At 37.7% G+C, this 18,546-nt stretch overlaps 2 long non-coding RNA genes across 3 annotated transcripts in view; one reads left to right on the top strand and one right to left on the bottom strand.

Annotated features, from left to right (window-relative positions):
* Positions 1-619, top strand: part of LOC126302189 (uncharacterized) — a 112,176-nt gene extending 111,557 nt beyond the window's left edge. For both annotated transcript variants that reach the window (XR_007553105.1, XR_007553106.1), the window contains exon 2: positions 284-619. This is a non-coding gene — a long non-coding RNA (uncharacterized LOC126302189). The remainder of the gene's footprint in view (positions 1-283) is intronic.
* Positions 1-1,277, bottom strand: part of LOC126302184 (uncharacterized) — a 126,510-nt gene extending 125,233 nt beyond the window's left edge. Inside the window, exon 1 of the long non-coding RNA XR_007553100.1 lies at positions 585-1,277. This is a non-coding gene — a long non-coding RNA (uncharacterized LOC126302184). The remainder of the gene's footprint in view (positions 1-584) is intronic.
* Positions 1,278-18,546: the final 17,269 nt, after the last annotated feature.

Raw genomic sequence — 18,546 nt, 5'->3', positions numbered from 1 at the left:
TCAACACATTAATCTGTCAAAATAGTAAATAAATTAATATTAATCAATATAAGAAAAAATATTTTAACCATATGGTCCTTTTGTACTAATATGGATTAACAATCTTAGGATAGAAACCGACCTGGCTCACGCCGGTCTGAACTCAGATCATGTAAGAATTTAAAGGTCGAACAGACCTAATCATTGGGCTCCTGCACCCAAAATTTTTCTTAATCCAACATCGAGGTCGCAATCTGCTTTATCGATATGAGCTCTCAAAAACAATTACGCTGTTATCCCTAAGGTAACTTAATCTTATGATCATAAATTATGGATCAAAATAACAAACATAAATAAATGATATAATAATGAAGAGTTTATCTATTCTGCATGTCACCCCAACAAAACATCATCATTAAATATAGAAAGACAAACAAAAAACTATATAAAAGTAAAATGTCAAGCTCTATAGGGTCTTCTCGTCCTAAAGAAGAATTTAAGCCTTTTGACTCAAAAGTTAAATTCAAAAATTTATTAAGAGACAGTTGATTTCTCATCAAGCCATTCATTCCAGCCACTAATTAAGAGACTAATGATTATGCTACCTTTGCACGGTCAAAATACCGCGGCTCTTTAAAAATACGCTCAGTGAGCAGGCCAGACCTCAAAATATAAACAAGAGGACATGTTTTTGATAAACAGGCGGAAATCAATTTTGCCTAGTTCCTTATAATAAGTTCACAAGGTAAAAATTTCATACAAATAAATATACTAATTCTATCATTATTACAAAAATTTTAAAATTAAATTAATAATCTTAATAAAAAACATAAAATATTTATAAAATCAAAATAAAAAATAATGAACTAAAACGTAATCTTAAAGATAGCTGGTTTAAAGCTTACTATTATATTTCTATAAAATAAATTATAGGTTATTAACTTCAAAGCTTATCCCTTAAAGAATAAATAAGTTAATATTTTTACTTAAAAAATTAAATAAAAACAAATAACTTTAAAAAATTAAATTTTTTCTTAAGAAACTAGATATCTTGGGAAACGATTAACATCACATTTCTATAAATAATTTAATAATAATTATGATACATTAACTATAAATTATTTATAAATCAACCCAAATCGAGACAAGTAAAATAAATACTAAAATTTTGATAAACCCTGATACAAAAGGTACAATAAATAAAATCTACTTAAAAAAATTTAAAATAATATTTCATAAAACACTTACATTACCAATAAACTATAATTTAAAAAATCAATTCTATAAAATATACTAAGAAAAAATTCAATAAAATTATTTATATTTAATAATTAAATAAACAAAAAATAAATATAATAAAATAAATAATCAAGATATCCTGATTTGCACAGAAAAATTTTCAGTGTAAATGAAACACTTTACTAATAAGTTATATCTTGAAACTCTTCCTAGATACACTTTCCAGTACATCTACTATGTTACGACTTATCTCATCTAAATTGAAGCTACTTTAAAATAAAATAGAATAATCAATAATGAGAGCGACAGGCGATGTGTACACATCTCAGAGCCAATATCAGTTAAATTAAATAAATTAAATTACTATCAAATCCACCTTCATTAACAGTATTTCACTATCAAATCCGTTATGAACAAAAATCTATTGTAACCCACCTCCTCTTAACTATAAGCTGCACCTTGACCTGAAATATTTTATAATTATAAATCTTGAGAATTATAACTCTAAAAAGATTCTCTGATAACGGAGATATACAAACAAATAAATTAAGTAGAGTAAATCGTGTATTATCAATCATGGGGTAGGTTCCTCTGAATGGAATGAGATACTGCCAAATTCTTTGGGTTTAAAGACCTTAACTAATAGTACCCTGGTAAATATAATTAACATTTAAAATAATAGGGTATCTAATCTTAGTTTATTATTTAAATTTCACAGATTCATAAAAAGGGCCACAAATAAATTTTAACATTTCACCTTACAAATTTATATTTGAACCCTAATAATATAAACAACTGTTTTAACCAATAATATTCACTTGTATCAATCGTATAACCGCGGCTGCTGGCACGAATTATGCCGATACTAAATCAATTGCTAAATCCAAAATCACTTGATAATTAAATCAAATTACTGCAAAAAGAACATTTAGTCTAACAAAACTTACATATAATACAAAGAAAAAGTGAATAAACAAGCAAGAATAAAACTTTTAAAAATAAAAAATAAGAAAATTTTAAATCTATTAATTCAGGAAAAAATAAAAGATTCAAATATTTAAAGAAAAAAAAAGAAAAAAACCACAAACATTAACAAAAAAAAAAGAAACGCCCCTATGTATGACCACAACAACTTCCCTATTATATATAATTAAAGATTAATATGGAACATGTATAGCAATAAATGTATTATATTCTTTCTTATTTAATCTTTCTTTTCACTAATAAATAAAGAAAGATTAAATAATATAATAAATATATTTTATACAATTATGTAATTTAATATAATATGTTATTAATATGAATTCTTTTTTTTATATTAAGTTAACTTTCATATATATTAGTTAAATAATCTAATTATAGATAATTTACATAATTATATTATTATAATTAATATAATTATTTATATTAATTATAATATTTTATATTTAAATTAATAATTTTATTTATTATATCCAATTATAATAATATTAAATATTAAATTACATATTATTATATATATTATATTATAATAACCTATTTTAAGCTAAAAACATAAGTAGCTATAATCCTAGGTAAATAATTGCATTAAAATAATCAATTGATAATGGTAAGATGAACTTATAATACTTTAATTTCAATTAAATGTAATATATTAATATAAATTATTTATTATATATATATATAAAAAAATAAAATGAGCAGGATAAATTAATCCTAATTAAACAAAATAATACATAAAAGAATTTCAAAAAAAAACTTTCGATTTATATATTAAATAAATGAAGTGCCTGATTAAAGGGTTACCTTGATAGGGTAAATAAAGTAAATAAAATTACCTTCATTAAAATTACATAAGATAGAATTAAACTACCTCCTTTATTATTTTCAATTTTGCTGATTCAAATAAAATATCCCATGGGATGGGAAACAGAATTTATCCCATCAATAATAATTAGATCTAGACTATTATTAAAGATTGGAGCTGCACCTTTCCATTTCTGATTTCCAGAAGTTATAGGAGCATCAAGATGAAATAATTGTTTAACATTAATAACATGACAAAAAATCGCCCCAATAATGGTCTTATCTTATTGTATTCAATTAAGAACTTTTATTTGAACAATTATTATCTTAAGAATTATTATTGGGGCAATAGGAGGTTTAAATCAAACATCCTTACGACAACTTTTAGCATATTCATCAATCAGACATCTAGGTTGAATAATTAGATCATTAACAGTCAGAGAAAACATCTGAGAACTATACTTCATTATTTACTCACTATTAAGATTAATTATAGTTTTATTATTTAAGCAAATAAATTTAATTTTCATAAATCAAATTTATTCAGCCAGAAATATAAAAACCGAAATTAAATTCATAATATTCTTATCTTTATTATCTTTAGGTGGACTACCACCATTCCTTGGATTCTTACCAAAATGAATTGTAATACAATCATTAATAGAAAACAATATAACAACTATTATAACTATTATAGTTGTATTAACTACAATTACACTCTACTACTATATACGTATTAGATTCTCAGCTCTAATTATATCATACACAGAAAATTTGTGATCTATAAAGATAAAGTCCCAAAAATCAAGAATCATTCTTCCTATAACAGTAATAATTTCAACAATAGGATTGATTTCAACATCAACCTTAATTTCATTATACTAAGGACTTAAGTTAATCAAACTAATAACCTTCAAAGTTATAATTAAAAGAATAATCTTTTAGGCCTTAGTAAAATTTTACACCTCTAGAATTGCAGTCTAGAATCATAATTGAATATAAGACCTAAATATGATAAGAGAGAAAACATCTCATAAGTAGATTTACAGTCTACCACCTAAAATTCAGCCATCTTACCGCAAAAATGATTATTCTCAACAAACCATAAGGACATTGGTACTTTATACTTCATATTTGGAGCATGAGCAGGAATAGTAGGAACATCAATAAGAATACTTATTCGTGCTGAACTTGGCCAACCCGGATCTCTAATTGGGGATGACCAGATTTATAATGTTATTATTACAGCTCACGCATTCGTAATAATTTTCTTTATAGTAATACCTATTATAATTGGTGGATTTGGTAATTGACTTGTTCCACTAATAATTGGTGCACCAGATATAGCATTTCCACGAATAAATAATATAAGTTTTTGATTACTACCACCTTCACTAACCCTTCTTCTTACATCTTCTATAGTAGATAATGGTGCTGGTACAGGATGAACAGTTTACCCTCCTCTAGCAGGAGCTATTGCACACGGGGGTGCATCTGTAGATCTAGCTATTTTTTCACTGCACTTAGCAGGTGTATCATCTATTCTTGGTGCAGTGAATTTCATTACAACAGCAATTAATATACGATCAGAAAGTATAACTTTAGATCAAACACCTTTATTTGTATGATCTGTAGCTATTACAGCATTACTTCTCCTTCTTTCACTTCCAGTTTTAGCAGGAGCTATTACTATATTATTAACAGATCGAAATTTAAATACATCATTCTTTGACCCTGCAGGAGGGGGTGACCCAATTCTATATCAACATCTATTTTGATTCTTTGGACACCCAGAAGTTTATATTTTAATTCTACCGGGGTTCGGAATTATTTCACATATTGTATGTCAAGAAAGAGGAAAAATTGAATCATTTGGAACATTAGGTATAATTTATGCTATACTATCAATTGGACTAATAGGATTTATTGTATGAGCACATCATATATTTACAGTAGGAATGGATGTTGACACACGAGCATATTTTACATCAGCAACAATAATTATTGCTGTACCTACAGGACTTAAGGTATTTAGATGATTAGCTACATTATATGGAACTAAATTCAAGTTCAATCCACCATTATTATGAGCTCTAGGATTTATTTTCCTATTTACAATTGGTGGATTAACAGGATTAGTATTAGCAAATTCATCACTTGATATTGTATTACATGATACATATTATGTAGTAGCCCACTCTCATTATGTATTATCTATAGGAGCAGTATTTGCAATTATAGGAGGTGTCATTCAATGATATCCACTATTTACAGGATTAACTATAAATAATACATGATTAAAAATCCAATTTACAATTATATTCATTGGAGTAAATTTAACATTCTTTCCTCAACACTTCCTAGGATTAGCAGGAATACCTCGACGATACTCTGACTACCCAGACGCATATACATCATGAAACGTAGTATCAAGAATTGGGTCTACAATTTCTATTGTAGGAATCATTATATTCATTGTAATTATATGAGAAAGAATGATTACAAACCGAGCAATTATATTTAGAGCTAACATAAGAAGATCAACAGAATCACCAGAACAAGACCTAGAAAATGATGGATTCCGACTACTAGATGTAGATAACCGAACAATCCTACCAATAAATACAGAAGTACGAGTATTAACAAGAGCATCAGATGTTCTACACTCATGAGCAGTTCCTGCATTAGGGGTTAAAATTGATGCAACGCCAGGTCGGTTAAATCAAGGAACATTCACAATAAATCGACCTGGATTATTCTTTGGACAATGCTCAGAAATCTGTGGAGCAAACCACAGATTTATACCAATTGTAATTGAAAGAACTTCAGTAAATTTATTTATTAAGTGATTATCTAAGATAATTTAAGGAGTTAGTTAAAATAAATAACATTAGAGTGTCAATCTAAAGTAACTAAAAAAAATTAGTACACCTTGAAATTCATCAGATGACTGAAAGTAAGTAATGGTCTCTTAAACCAAATAATAGTAAATTAACGACTACTTCTGATGGGGAAATTATATCCAAATCCCTCAAATATCCCCTGTAATTATTAGTCCTAATTTAATTAGAATTTTATTAGGTTGAGATGGTTTAGGTTTAGTTTCTTATTGTTTAGTTATATATTATCAAAATGTAAAATCTTATAGTGCTGGTATATTAACTGCACTTTCTAATCGTATTGGTGATGTTGCTATTTTAATTTCTATTGCATGAATGTTAAATTTTGGTGGTTGAAATTATATTTATTATTATGATTTTATTTCTAATTCTTTTGAAATAAAGCTCATTACTATATTAATTGTTTTAGACATTACTCCCATGGCGGAAATTGCGGATGGTGACTGTTGTATTCAATCCCGATGCAATTTCTGTGTTTCATTAACACTCTGATATTCCGCAGATTACAGAATCATACCAGATGTGCATCGGAAACTACTACTGGTCTTCCAGTGAACGATCAAAGCGTGACTGTTTGAGACATTACTCCCATGGAGGGAAGTGAGCGTGGTGACTGTTGTATTCAATCCCGATGCAATTTCTGTGTTTAATCAACTCTCTGATAGTCCACATATTACAGAATGCCACCAGATGTGCATCAGAAACTACTACTGGTCTTCCAGGGAACGATCAAAGCGTAGACTCTTTGAGACATTACTCCTGTGGAGGAAATTGCACATGGTGCCTATTGTATTCAATCCCGATGTAATTTCTGTGTTTCATCAACACTCTGATAGTCCACAGAATGCAGAATGCCACCAGATGTGCATCGGAAACTACTACTGGTCATCTAGGGAACGATCAAAGCGTAGACTGTTTGAGACATTACTCCCGTTGAGAAAAGTGCGCATGGTGACTGTTGTATTCAATCCCGATGCAATTTCTATGTTTCATCAACACTCTGATAGTCCAAAGATTATAGAATGCCACCAGATGTGCATCGGAAACTACTACTGGTCTTCCAGGGAACGATCAAAGCGTAGACTGTTTGAGACATTACTCACGTTGAGGAAAGTGCGCATGGTGACTGTTGTATTCAATCCCTATGCAATTTCTGCGTTTCATCAACACTTTGAAGGTCAACAGATTACAGAATGCCTCCAGATGTGCATCGGAAACTACTTCTGGTCTTCCAGGGAACGATCAAAGCGTAGACTGTTTGAGACATTACTCCCGTGGTGGAAACTGCGGATGGTGACTGTTGTATTCAATCCCAATGCAATTTCTGTGTTTCATCAACACTCTGATAGTCCACAGATTACAGATTTCCTCCAGATATGCATCAGAAACTACTACTGGTCTTCCTATGAACGGTCAAAGCATAGACTGTTTGAGACATTACTCCCATGTAGGAAAGTGCGCATGGTGACTGTTGTATTCAATCCCGATGCAATTTCTATGTTTCATCAACACTCTGATAGCCCACAGATTACAGAATGCCACCAGATGTGCGTCGGAAACTACTACTGGTCTTCCAGGAAACGATTAAAGCGAGGACTGTTTCAGACATTACTCCAATGGCGGAAAGTGTGGATGGTGACTGTTGTATTCAATCCCGATGCAATTTCTGTGTTTCATCAACACTCTGATAGTCCACAGATATCAGAATGCCACCAGATGTGCATCGGAATCTACTACTGGTCTTCCAGGGAACGATCAAAGCGTAGACTGTTTGAGACATTAATCCTGTGGAAGAAAGTGAGCATGGTGTCTGTTGTATTCAATCCCGATGCAATTTCTGTGTTTCATCAACACTCTGATAGTCCACAGAATACAGAATGCCACCAGATGTGCATCGGAAGCTACTACTGGTCTTCACGGAACGATCAAATCGTAGACCGTTTGAGACATTACTCCCGTGGAGGAAAGTGTGGATGGTGACTGTTGTATTCAATCCCGAAGCAATTTCTGTATTTCATCAACACTTTGAAGGTCAGCAGATTACAGAATGGCTCCAGATGTGCATCGGAAACTACTACTGGTCTTCCACAGAACGATCAAAGCGTTGACTTTTTGAGACATTACTCCCGTTTTGGAAAGTGCGGATGGTGACTGTTGTATTCAATCCCAATGCAATTTCTGTGTTTCATCAACACTGTGATAGTCCACAGATTACAGATTTTCTCCAGATTTGCATCGGAAACTACTACTGGTCTTCCTGGGAACGATCGAAGCATAGACTGTTCGAGCCATTACTCCCATGTACTAAAGCGCGCATGGTGAAAGTTGTATTCAATCCCGATGCAATTTCTATGTTTCATCAACACTCTGATAGTCCACAAAATACAGAATGCCACCAGATGTACATGGGGAACTACTACTGGTCTTCCAGGGAACGATCAAAGCGTAGAGTATTTGAGACATTACTCCCGTGGAGGAAAGTGCGCATGGTGACAGTTGTATTCAATCCCGATGTAATTTCTGTGTTTCATCAACACTCTGATAGCTCACGGGTTACAGAATGCCACCAGATGTGCATCGGAAACAACTACTGGTCTTCCAGGGAACGATTAAAGCGAGGACTGTTTCAGACATTACTCCCATGGCGGAAATTGCGGATAGTGACTGTTGTATTCAATCCCGATGCAATTTCTGTGTTTCATCAACACTCTGATAGGCCACAGAATACAGAATGCCACCAGATGTGCATCGGAAACTACTACTGGTCTTCCAGGGAACGATCAAAGCGTAGACTGTTTGAGACATTACTCCCTTGGAGGAAAGTGCGCATGGTGACTGTTGTATTCAATCCCGATGCAATTTCTATGTTTCATCAACACTCTGATAGCCCACAGATTACAGAATGCCACCAGATGTGCGTCGGAAACTACTACTGGTCTTCCTTGAAACGATTAAAGCGAGGACTGTTTCAGACATTACTCCCATGGCGGAAAGTGTGGATGGTGACTGTTGTATTCAATCTCGAAGCAATTTCTGTGTTTCATCAACACTTGATAGTCCACAGATTACAGAATGCCACCATCTGTGCATCGGAAACTACTACTGGTCTTCCAGGGAACGATCAAAGCGATGACAGTTTGTGACATTTCTCCCATGGAGAAATGTACGCATGGTGCCTGTTGTATTCAATCCCGATGCAATTTCTGTCTTTTATCAACACCCGGATAGACCACAGATTACCGAATACCTCCAGATGTGCATCGGAAACTACTACTGGTCTTCCAGGAACGATCAAAGCGTAGACTGTTTGACACATTACTACTATGTAGGAAAGTGCGCATGGTGACCGTTGTATTCAATCCCGATGCAATATCAGTGTTTCAACAACATTCTGATAGTCCACAGATTACAGAATGCCACCGGATGTGCATCGGAAACTACTACTGGTCTTCCAGTGAACTATCAAAGCGTAGACTGTTTGAGACATTACTCCCATGGAGGAAGGGGCACATGGTGACTGTTGTATTGAATCCCGATGCAATTTCTGTGTTTCAACAACACTCTGATGGTCCACAGATTACAGAATGCCTCCAGATGTGCATCGGAAACTACTACTGGTCTTCCTGGGAACGATCAAAGCTTAGACTGTTTGAGACATTATTCCCATGAAGGAAAGTGTGCATGGTGACTGTTGTATTCAATCCCGATGCAATTTCTGTGTTTCATCAACACTTTGAAGGTCCACAGATTACAGAATGCCTCCAGATGTGCATCGGAAACTACTACTGGTCCTTCAGTGAACGATCAAAGGGTAGACTGTTTCAGACGTTACTCCCATGGAGGAATGTGCGGATGGTGACTGTTGTATTCAGCCCAGACGGAATTTCTGTGTTTCATCAACACTCTGATATTCCACAGATTACAGAATGCCACCAGATGTACATCGGGAACTACTACTAGTCTTCCAGGGAATGATCAAAGCGTAGACTGTTTGACACACTACTCCCGTTTAGGAAAGTTCGCATGGTGACTATTGTATTCAATCCCGATGCAATTTCTGTGTTTCATCAACACCCTGACAGTCCACATATTACAGAATGAAACCAGATGTGCATCGGAAACTACTACTGGTCTTCCAGGGAACGATCAAAGCGTAAACTGTTTGAGACATTACCCCCTTGGAGGAAAGTGCGCATGGTAACTGTTGTATTCAATCCCGACGCAATTTCTGTGGTTCATCAACACTCTGATAGCCCACAGACTACAGAATGCCACCAGATGTGCATCGGAAACTACTACTGGTCTTCCAGGAAACGATTAAAGCGAGGACTGTTTCAGATATTACTCCCATGGCGGGAAGTGTGGATGGTGACAGTTGTATTCAATCATGATGCAATTTCTGTGTTTCATCAACACTCTGATAGTCCCCAGATAACAGAATGCCCTAAGATGTGCATCGGAAACTACTACTGGTCTTCCAGGGAACGATCAAATCGTAGACTGTTTGAGACATTACTCCCATGGAGGAAAGTGCGCATCGTGTCTGTTGTATTCAAACCCGATGCCATTTCTGTGCTTCATCAACAATCTGATAGCCCACAGGTTACAGAATGCCACCAGATGTGCATCGGAAACTACTACTGGTCTTCCTGGGAAGGATCAAAGCGTAGACTGATTCAGACGTTACTCCATGGATGAAATTGCGGTTGGTGACTGTTGTATTCAATCCCGATGCAATTTCTGAGTTTCATCAACACTCTGATAGTCCACAGAATACAGATTGTCTCCAGATGTGCATCGGAAACTACTACTGGTCTTCCAGGGAACGATCAAAGCGTAGACTGTTTTAGACATTATTCCCATGGAGAAAAGTGCGGATTGTTACTGTTGTATTCAATCCCGATGCAATTTCTGTGTTTCATCAACACTTGATAGTCCACAGATTACAGAATGCCACCATATGTGCATCGGAAACTACTACTGGTCTTCCAGGGAACGATCACAGCGATGACAGTTTGAGACATTACTCCCATGGAGGAATGTACGCATGGTGCCTGTTGTATTCAATCCCGATGCAATTTCTGTCTTTTATCAACGCCCGGATAGACCACAGATTACCTAATACCTCCAGATGTGCATCGAAAACTACTACTGGTCTTCCTGGGACCGATCAACGCGTAGACCGTTTGAGACATTCCTCCCATGGAGGAAAGTGCGGATGGTGACTGTTGTATTCAATCCTGATGCAATTTCTGTGTTTCATCAACAATCTGATAGTCCACAGATTACAGAATCCCACCAGGTGTAATCGGGAACTACTACTGGTCTTCCAGGGAATGATCAAAACGTAGACTGTTGGACACACTACTACCGTTTAGGAAAGTGCGCATGGTGACTATTGTATTCAATCCCGATGCAATTTCTGTGTTTCATCAACACTCTGACAGTCCACATATTACAGAATGAAACCAGATGTGCATCGGAAACTACTACTGGTCTTCCAGGGAACGATCAAAGCGTAGACTGTTTGAGACATTACTCCCGTGGAGGAAAGTGCGCATGGTGACTGTTGTATTCAATCCCGATGCAATATCTGTGTTTCATCAACACTCTGATAGCTCACAGGTTACAGAATGCCACCAGATGTGCATCGGAAACTACTACTGGTCTTCCAGGGAACGATTAAAGCGAGGACTGTTTCAGACATTACTCCCATGGCGGAAATTGCGGATGATGACTGTTGTATTCAATCCCGATGCAATTTTTGTGTTTCATCAACACGCTGATAGTGCGCAGATTACAGAATCATACCAGATGTGCATCGGAAACTACTACTGGTCTTCCAGGGAATGATCAAAGCGTAGACTGTTTGACACACTACTACCGTTTAGGAAAGTGCGCATGGTGACTATTGTATTCAATCCCGATGCAATTTCTGTGTTTCATCAACACTCTGACAGTCCACATATTACAGAATGAAACCAAATGTGCATCGGAAACTACTACTGGTCTTCCAGGGAACCATCAAAGCGTAAACTGTTTGAGACATTACTCCCGTGGAGGAAAGTGTGGATGGTGCCTGTTGTATTCAATCCCGATGCAATTTCTGTGTTTCACCAACACTCTGATAGTCCACAGAATACAGATTGTCTCCAGATGTGCATCGGAAACTACTACTGGTCTTCCTGGGTACGATCAAAGCGTAGACTGTACCAGACATTACTCCCATTGAGGAAAGTGCGGATTGTGACAGTTGTATTCACTCCCGATGCAATTTCTGTGTTTCATCAACACTTTGAAGGTCCACAGATTACAGAATGCCTCAAGATGTTCACTGGAATCTACTATTGGTGTTCCAGCGAACGATCATAGCGTAGACTGAGATACAACTCCCATTTAGGGAAGTGTGCATGGTTACTGTTGTATTCAATCCTGATGCAAGTTCTGTGTTTCAACAACACTCTGATATTCCACAGATTACAGAATGCCTCCAGATGTGCATCAGAAACTACTACTGGTCTTCCAGGGAACGATAAAAGAGTAGACTGTTGAGAGACATTACTGCCATGGAGGAAAGTGCCCATGGTGATTGTTGTATTCAATCCCGATGCAGATTATGTGTTTCATCAATACATTGAAGAACCACAGATTACAGAATGCCTCCAAATGTGAATCGAAACTGCTACTGGTCTTCCAGGGAACGATCAGAGATTAGACTGTTTGAGACATTACTCCCATGGAGGAAAGTGCGCATGGTGACTGTTGTATTCAATCCCGATGCATTTTCTGTCTTTTATCAACAAAAGGATAGACCACAGATTACAGAATACCTCCAGATGTGCATCGGAAACTACTACTGGTCTTCAGGGAACGATCAAGGCGATGACAGTTTGAGACATTACTAACATGGAGAAATGTACGCATGGCGCTGTTGTATTCAATTCCGATGCAATTTCTATGTTCATCAACTCTCTGATAGTCCACAGATTGCAGAATGCCTCCAGATGTGCATCGGAAACTACTACTGGTCTTCAGGGAACGATCAAGGCGATGACAGTTTGAGAAATTACTAACATGGAGAAATGTACGCATGGTGCCTGTTCTATTCAATCCCGATGCAATTTCTGTCTCTTATCAACACCCGGATAGACCACAGATTACAGAATACCTCCAGATGTGCATCGGAAACTACTACTGGTCTTCCAGGGAACGATCAAAGCGTAGACTGTTAGAGACATTACTCCCATGGAGGAAAGTGGCCATGGTGATTGTTGTATTCAATCCCGATGCAGTTTCTGTGTTTCATCAATACTTTGAAGAACCACAGATTACAGAATGCCTCCAGATGTGAATCGAAAGTACTACTGGTCATCCAGGGAACGATCAGAGATTAGATTGTTTGAGACATGACTCCCATGGAGGAAAGTGCGCATGATGACTGTTGTATTCAATCCCGATGCAATTTCTGTCTTTTGTCAACAACCGGATAGACCACAGATTATAGAATACCTCCAGATGTGCATCGGAAACTACTACTGGTCTTCCACGGAACGATCAAAGCGTAGACTATTTGAGACATTACTCCCATGGAGGAGAGTGCGCATGGTGACTGTTGTATTCAATCACGATGCAATTTCTATGTTCTTCAACTCTCTGATAGTCCACAGATTGCAGAATGCTTCGATATGTGCATCGGAAACTACTACTGGTCTTCAGGGAACGATCAAGTCGATGACAGTTTGAGACATTACTAACATGGAGAAATGTACGCATGGTGCCTGTTGTATTGAATCCCGATGCAATTTCTGTCTCTTATCAACACCCGGATAGACCACAGATTACAGAATACCTCCAGATGTGCATCGGAAACTACTACTGGACTCCAGGGAACGATCAAAGCGTAGACTGTTTGAGACATTACTCCCATAGGGCAAAGTGGTCATGGTGACTGTTGTATTCAATCCCGATGTAAAATCTGTGTTTCATCAACACTCTGATAGTCCACAGATTACAGAATGCCTCCAGATGTGCATCGGAAACTGCTACTGGTCTAACAGGGAACGATCTTAGCGATGACAGTTTGAGACATTACTCCCATAAAGAAATGTACGCATGGCTCCTGTTGTATTCAATCCCGATGCAATTTCTGTCTTTTATCAACACCCGGATAGACCACAGATTACAGAGTACCTAAAGATGTGCATCGGAAACTACTACTGGTCTTCCAGGGAACGATCAAAGCGTAGACTGTTTGAGACATTACTCCCATGGAGGGAAGTGCGCATGGTGACTGTTGTATTCAATCCCGATGCAATTTCTGTGTTCATCAACTCTCTGATAGTCCACAGGTTACAGAATGCCTCCAGATGTGCATCGGAAACTACTACTGGTCTTCCAGGGAACGATCAAAGGGCAGACTGTTTCAGACGTTACTCCAATGGAGGAATGTGCGGATGGTGACTGTTGTATTCAATCCCGAAGCAATTTTTTGTGTTTCATCAACACTCTGATAGTCCACAGCTTACAGAAGGCCTAGAGATGTGCATCGGAAACTACTACTGTTCTTCCAGGGAACGATCAAAGCGTAGACTGTTTGAGAAATTACTCCCATTAAGGAAAGTGCGCATGGTGACTGTTGTATTCAATCCCGTGGTAATTTCTGTGTTTCATCAACACTTTGAAGGTCCACAGATTACAGAATTCCTCAAGATGTTCATTGGAAACTACTATTGGTGTTCCAGGGAACGATCAAAGCGTAGACTGAGATATAACTCCCATGGAGGAAAGTGCGCATGGTTACTGTTGTATTCAATCCTGATGCAATTTCTGTGTTTCAACAACACTCTGATAGTCCACAGATTACTGAATGCCTCCACATGTGCATCGGAAACTACTAATGGTCTTCAGGGAACGATCAAAGCGATGACAGTTTGAGACATTACTCCCATGGAGAAATGTACGCTTGGTGCCTGTTGTATTCAATCCCGGTGCAATTTCTGTCTTTTATCAACACCCGGATAGACCTCAGATTACAGAATACCTCAAGATGTGCATCGGAAACTACTACTGGTCTTCCAGAGAACGATCAAAGCGTAGACTGTTTGAGACATTACTCCCATGTAGGAAAATGGTCATGGTGACTGTAGTATTCAATCCTGATGTAATTTCTGTGTTTCATCAACACTCTGATAGTCCACATATTACAGAATGCTTCCAGTTGTGCATCGGAAACTACTACTGGTATTCCAGGGAACGATCAAAAGCGTAGACTGTTTGAGACATTACTCCCATGGAGGAAAGTGCGCATTGTGACTATTGTATTCAATCCCGATGCAATTTCTGTGTTTCATCAACACTCTGACAGTCCACATATTACAGAATGAAACCAAATGTGCATCGGAAACTACTACTGGTCTTCCAGGGAACCATCAAAGCGTAAACTGTTTGAGACATTACTCCCTTGGAGGAAAGTGCGCATGGTGACTGTTGTACTCAATCCCGATGCAATTTCTGTATTTCATCAAAACTCTGATAGACCACAGATTACAGAATGCCACCAGATGTGCATCGGAAACTACTACTGGTCTTCCAGGAAACGATTAAAGCAAGGACTGTTTCAGACATTACTCCCATGGCGGAAAGTGTGGATGGTGACTGTTGTATTCAATTCCGATGCAATTTCTGTGTTTCATCAACACTCTGATAGTCCACAGGTAACAGAATGCCACCAGATGTGCATCGGAAACTACTACTGGTCTTCCAGGGAACGATCAAAGCGTAGACTGTTTGAGACATTAATCCTGTGGAGGAAAGTGAGCATGGTGCCTGTTTTATTCAATCCCGATGCAATTTCTGTGTTTCATGAACACTCTGACAGTCCACAGAATACAGAATGCCACCAGATGTGCATAGGAAACTACTACTGGTCTTCCAGGGAACGATCAAAGCGTAGACTGTTTCAGACGTTACTCCCTTGGAGGAAATTGCGGATGGTGACTGTTGTATTCAATCCCGATGCAATTTCTGTGTTTCACCAACACTCTGATAGTCCACAGAATACATATTGTCTCCAGATGTGCATCGGAAACTACTACTGGTCTTCCTGGGTACGATCAAAGCGTAGACTGTACCAGACATTACTCCCATTGAGGAAAGTGCGGATTGTGACAGTTGTATTCACTCCCGATGCAATTTCTGTGTTTCATCAACACTTTGAAGGTCCACAGATTACAGAATGCCTCAAGATGTTCACTGGAATCTACTATTGGTGTTCCAGGGAACGATCATAGCGTAGACTGAGATACAACTCCCATTTAGGGAAGTGTGCATGGTTACTGTTGTATTCAATCCTGATGCAAGTTCTGTGTTTCAACAACACTCTGATATTCCACAGATTACAGAATGCCTCCAGATGTGCATCAGAAACTACTACTGGTCTTCCAGGGAACGATAAAAGAGTAGACTGTTGAGAGACATTACTCCCATGGAGGAAAGTGCCCATGGTGATTGTTGTATTCAATCCCGATGCAGATTATGTGTTTCATCAATACATTGAAGAGCCACAGATTACAGAATGCCTCCAAATGTGAATCGAAACTGCTACTGGTCTTCCAGGGAACGATCAGAGATTAGACTGTTTGAGACATTACTCCCATGGAGGAAAGTGCGCATGGTGACTGTTGTATTCAATCCCGATGCATTTTCTGTCTTTTATCAACAAAAGGATAGACCACAGATTACAGAATACCACCAGATGTGCATCGGAAACTACTACTAGTCTTCAGGGAACGATCAAGGCGATGACAGTTTGAGACATTACTAACATGGAGAAATGTACGCATGGCGCCTGTTGTATTCAATTCCGATGCAATTTCTATGTTCATCAACTCTCTGATAGTCCACAGATTGCAGAATGCCTCCAGATGTGCATCGGAAACTACTACTGGTCTTCCAGGGAACGATCAAAGCGTAGACTGTTAGAGACATTACTCCCATGGAGGAAAGTGGCCATGGTGATTGTTGTATTCAATCCCGATGCAGTTTCTGTGTTTCATCAATACTTTGAAGAACCACAGATTACAGAATGCCTCCAGATGTGAATCGAAAGTACTACTGGTCATCCAGGGAACGATCAGAGATTAGATTGTTTGAGACATGACTCCCATGGAGGAAAGTGCGCATGATGACTGTTGTATTCAATCCCGATGCAATTTCTGTCTTTTGTCAACAACCGGATAGACCACAGATTATAGAATACCTCCAGCTGTGCATCGGAGACTACTACTGGTCTTCCACGGAACGATCAAAGCGTAGACTGTTTGAGACATTACTCCCATGGAGGAGAGTGCGCATGGTGACTGTTGTATTCAATCACGATGCAATTTCTATGTTCTTCAACTCTCTGATAGTCCACAGATTGCAGAATGCTTCGAGATGTGCATCGGAAACTACTACTGGTCTTCAGGGAACGATCAAGTCGATGACAGTTTGAGACATTACTAACATGGAGAAATGTACGCATGGTGCCTGTTGTATTGAATCCCGATGCAATTTCTGTCTCTTATCAACACCCGGATAGACCACAGATTACAGAATACCTCCAGATGTGCATCGGAAACTACTACTGGACTCCAGGGAACGATCAAAGCGTAGACTGTTTGAGACATTACTCCCATAGGGCAAAGTGGTCATGGTGACTGTTGTATTCAATCCCGATGTAAAATCTGAGTTTCATCAACACTCTGATAGTCCACAGATTACAGAATGCCTCCAGATGTGCATCGGAAACTACTACTGGTCTAACAGGGAACGATCTTAACGATGACAGTTTGAGACATTACTCCCATAAAGAAATGTACGCATGGCTCCTGTTGTATTCAATCCCGATGCAATTTCTGTCTTTTATCAACACCCGGATAGACCACAGATTACAGAGTACCTAAAGATGTGCATCGGAAACTACTACTGGTCTTCCAGGGAACGATCAAAGCGTAGACTGTTTGAGACATTACTCCCATGGAGGGAAGTGCGCATGGTGACTGTTGTATTCAATCCCGATGCAATTTCTGTGTTCATCAACTCTCTGATAGTCCACAGGTTACAGAATGCCTCCAGATGTGCATCGGAAACTACTACTGGTCTTCCAGGGAACGATCAAAGGGCAGACTGTTTCAGACGTTACTCCAATGGAGGAATGTGCGGATGGTGACTGTTGTATTCAATCTCGAAGCAATTTTTTGTGTTTCATCAACACTCTGATAGTCCACAGCTTACAGAAGGCCTAGAGATGTGCATCGGAAACTACTACTGTTCTTCCAGGGAACGATCAAAGCGTAGACTGTTTGAGAAATTACTCCCATTAAGGAAAGTGCGCATGGTGACTGTTGTATTCAATCCCGTGGTAATTTCTGAGTTTCATCAACACTTTGAAGGTCCACAGATTACAGAATTCATCAAGATGTTCATTGGAAACTACTATTGGTGTTCCAGGGAACGATCAAAGCGTAGACTGAGATATAACTCCCATGGAGGAAAGTGCGCATGGTTACTGTTGTATTCAATCCTGATGCAATTTCTGTGTTTCAACAACACTCTGATAGTCCACAGATTACTGAATGCCTCCACATGTGCATCGGAAACTACT

The sequence above is a fragment of the Schistocerca gregaria genome, unplaced genomic scaffold (assembly GCF_023897955.1).
Source record: "Schistocerca gregaria isolate iqSchGreg1 unplaced genomic scaffold, iqSchGreg1.2 ptg000169l, whole genome shotgun sequence".
In the NCBI taxonomy this organism is placed as follows: domain Eukaryota; kingdom Metazoa; phylum Arthropoda; class Insecta; order Orthoptera; family Acrididae; genus Schistocerca; species Schistocerca gregaria.
This window is presented reverse-complemented; position numbering and strand designations above follow the sequence as displayed.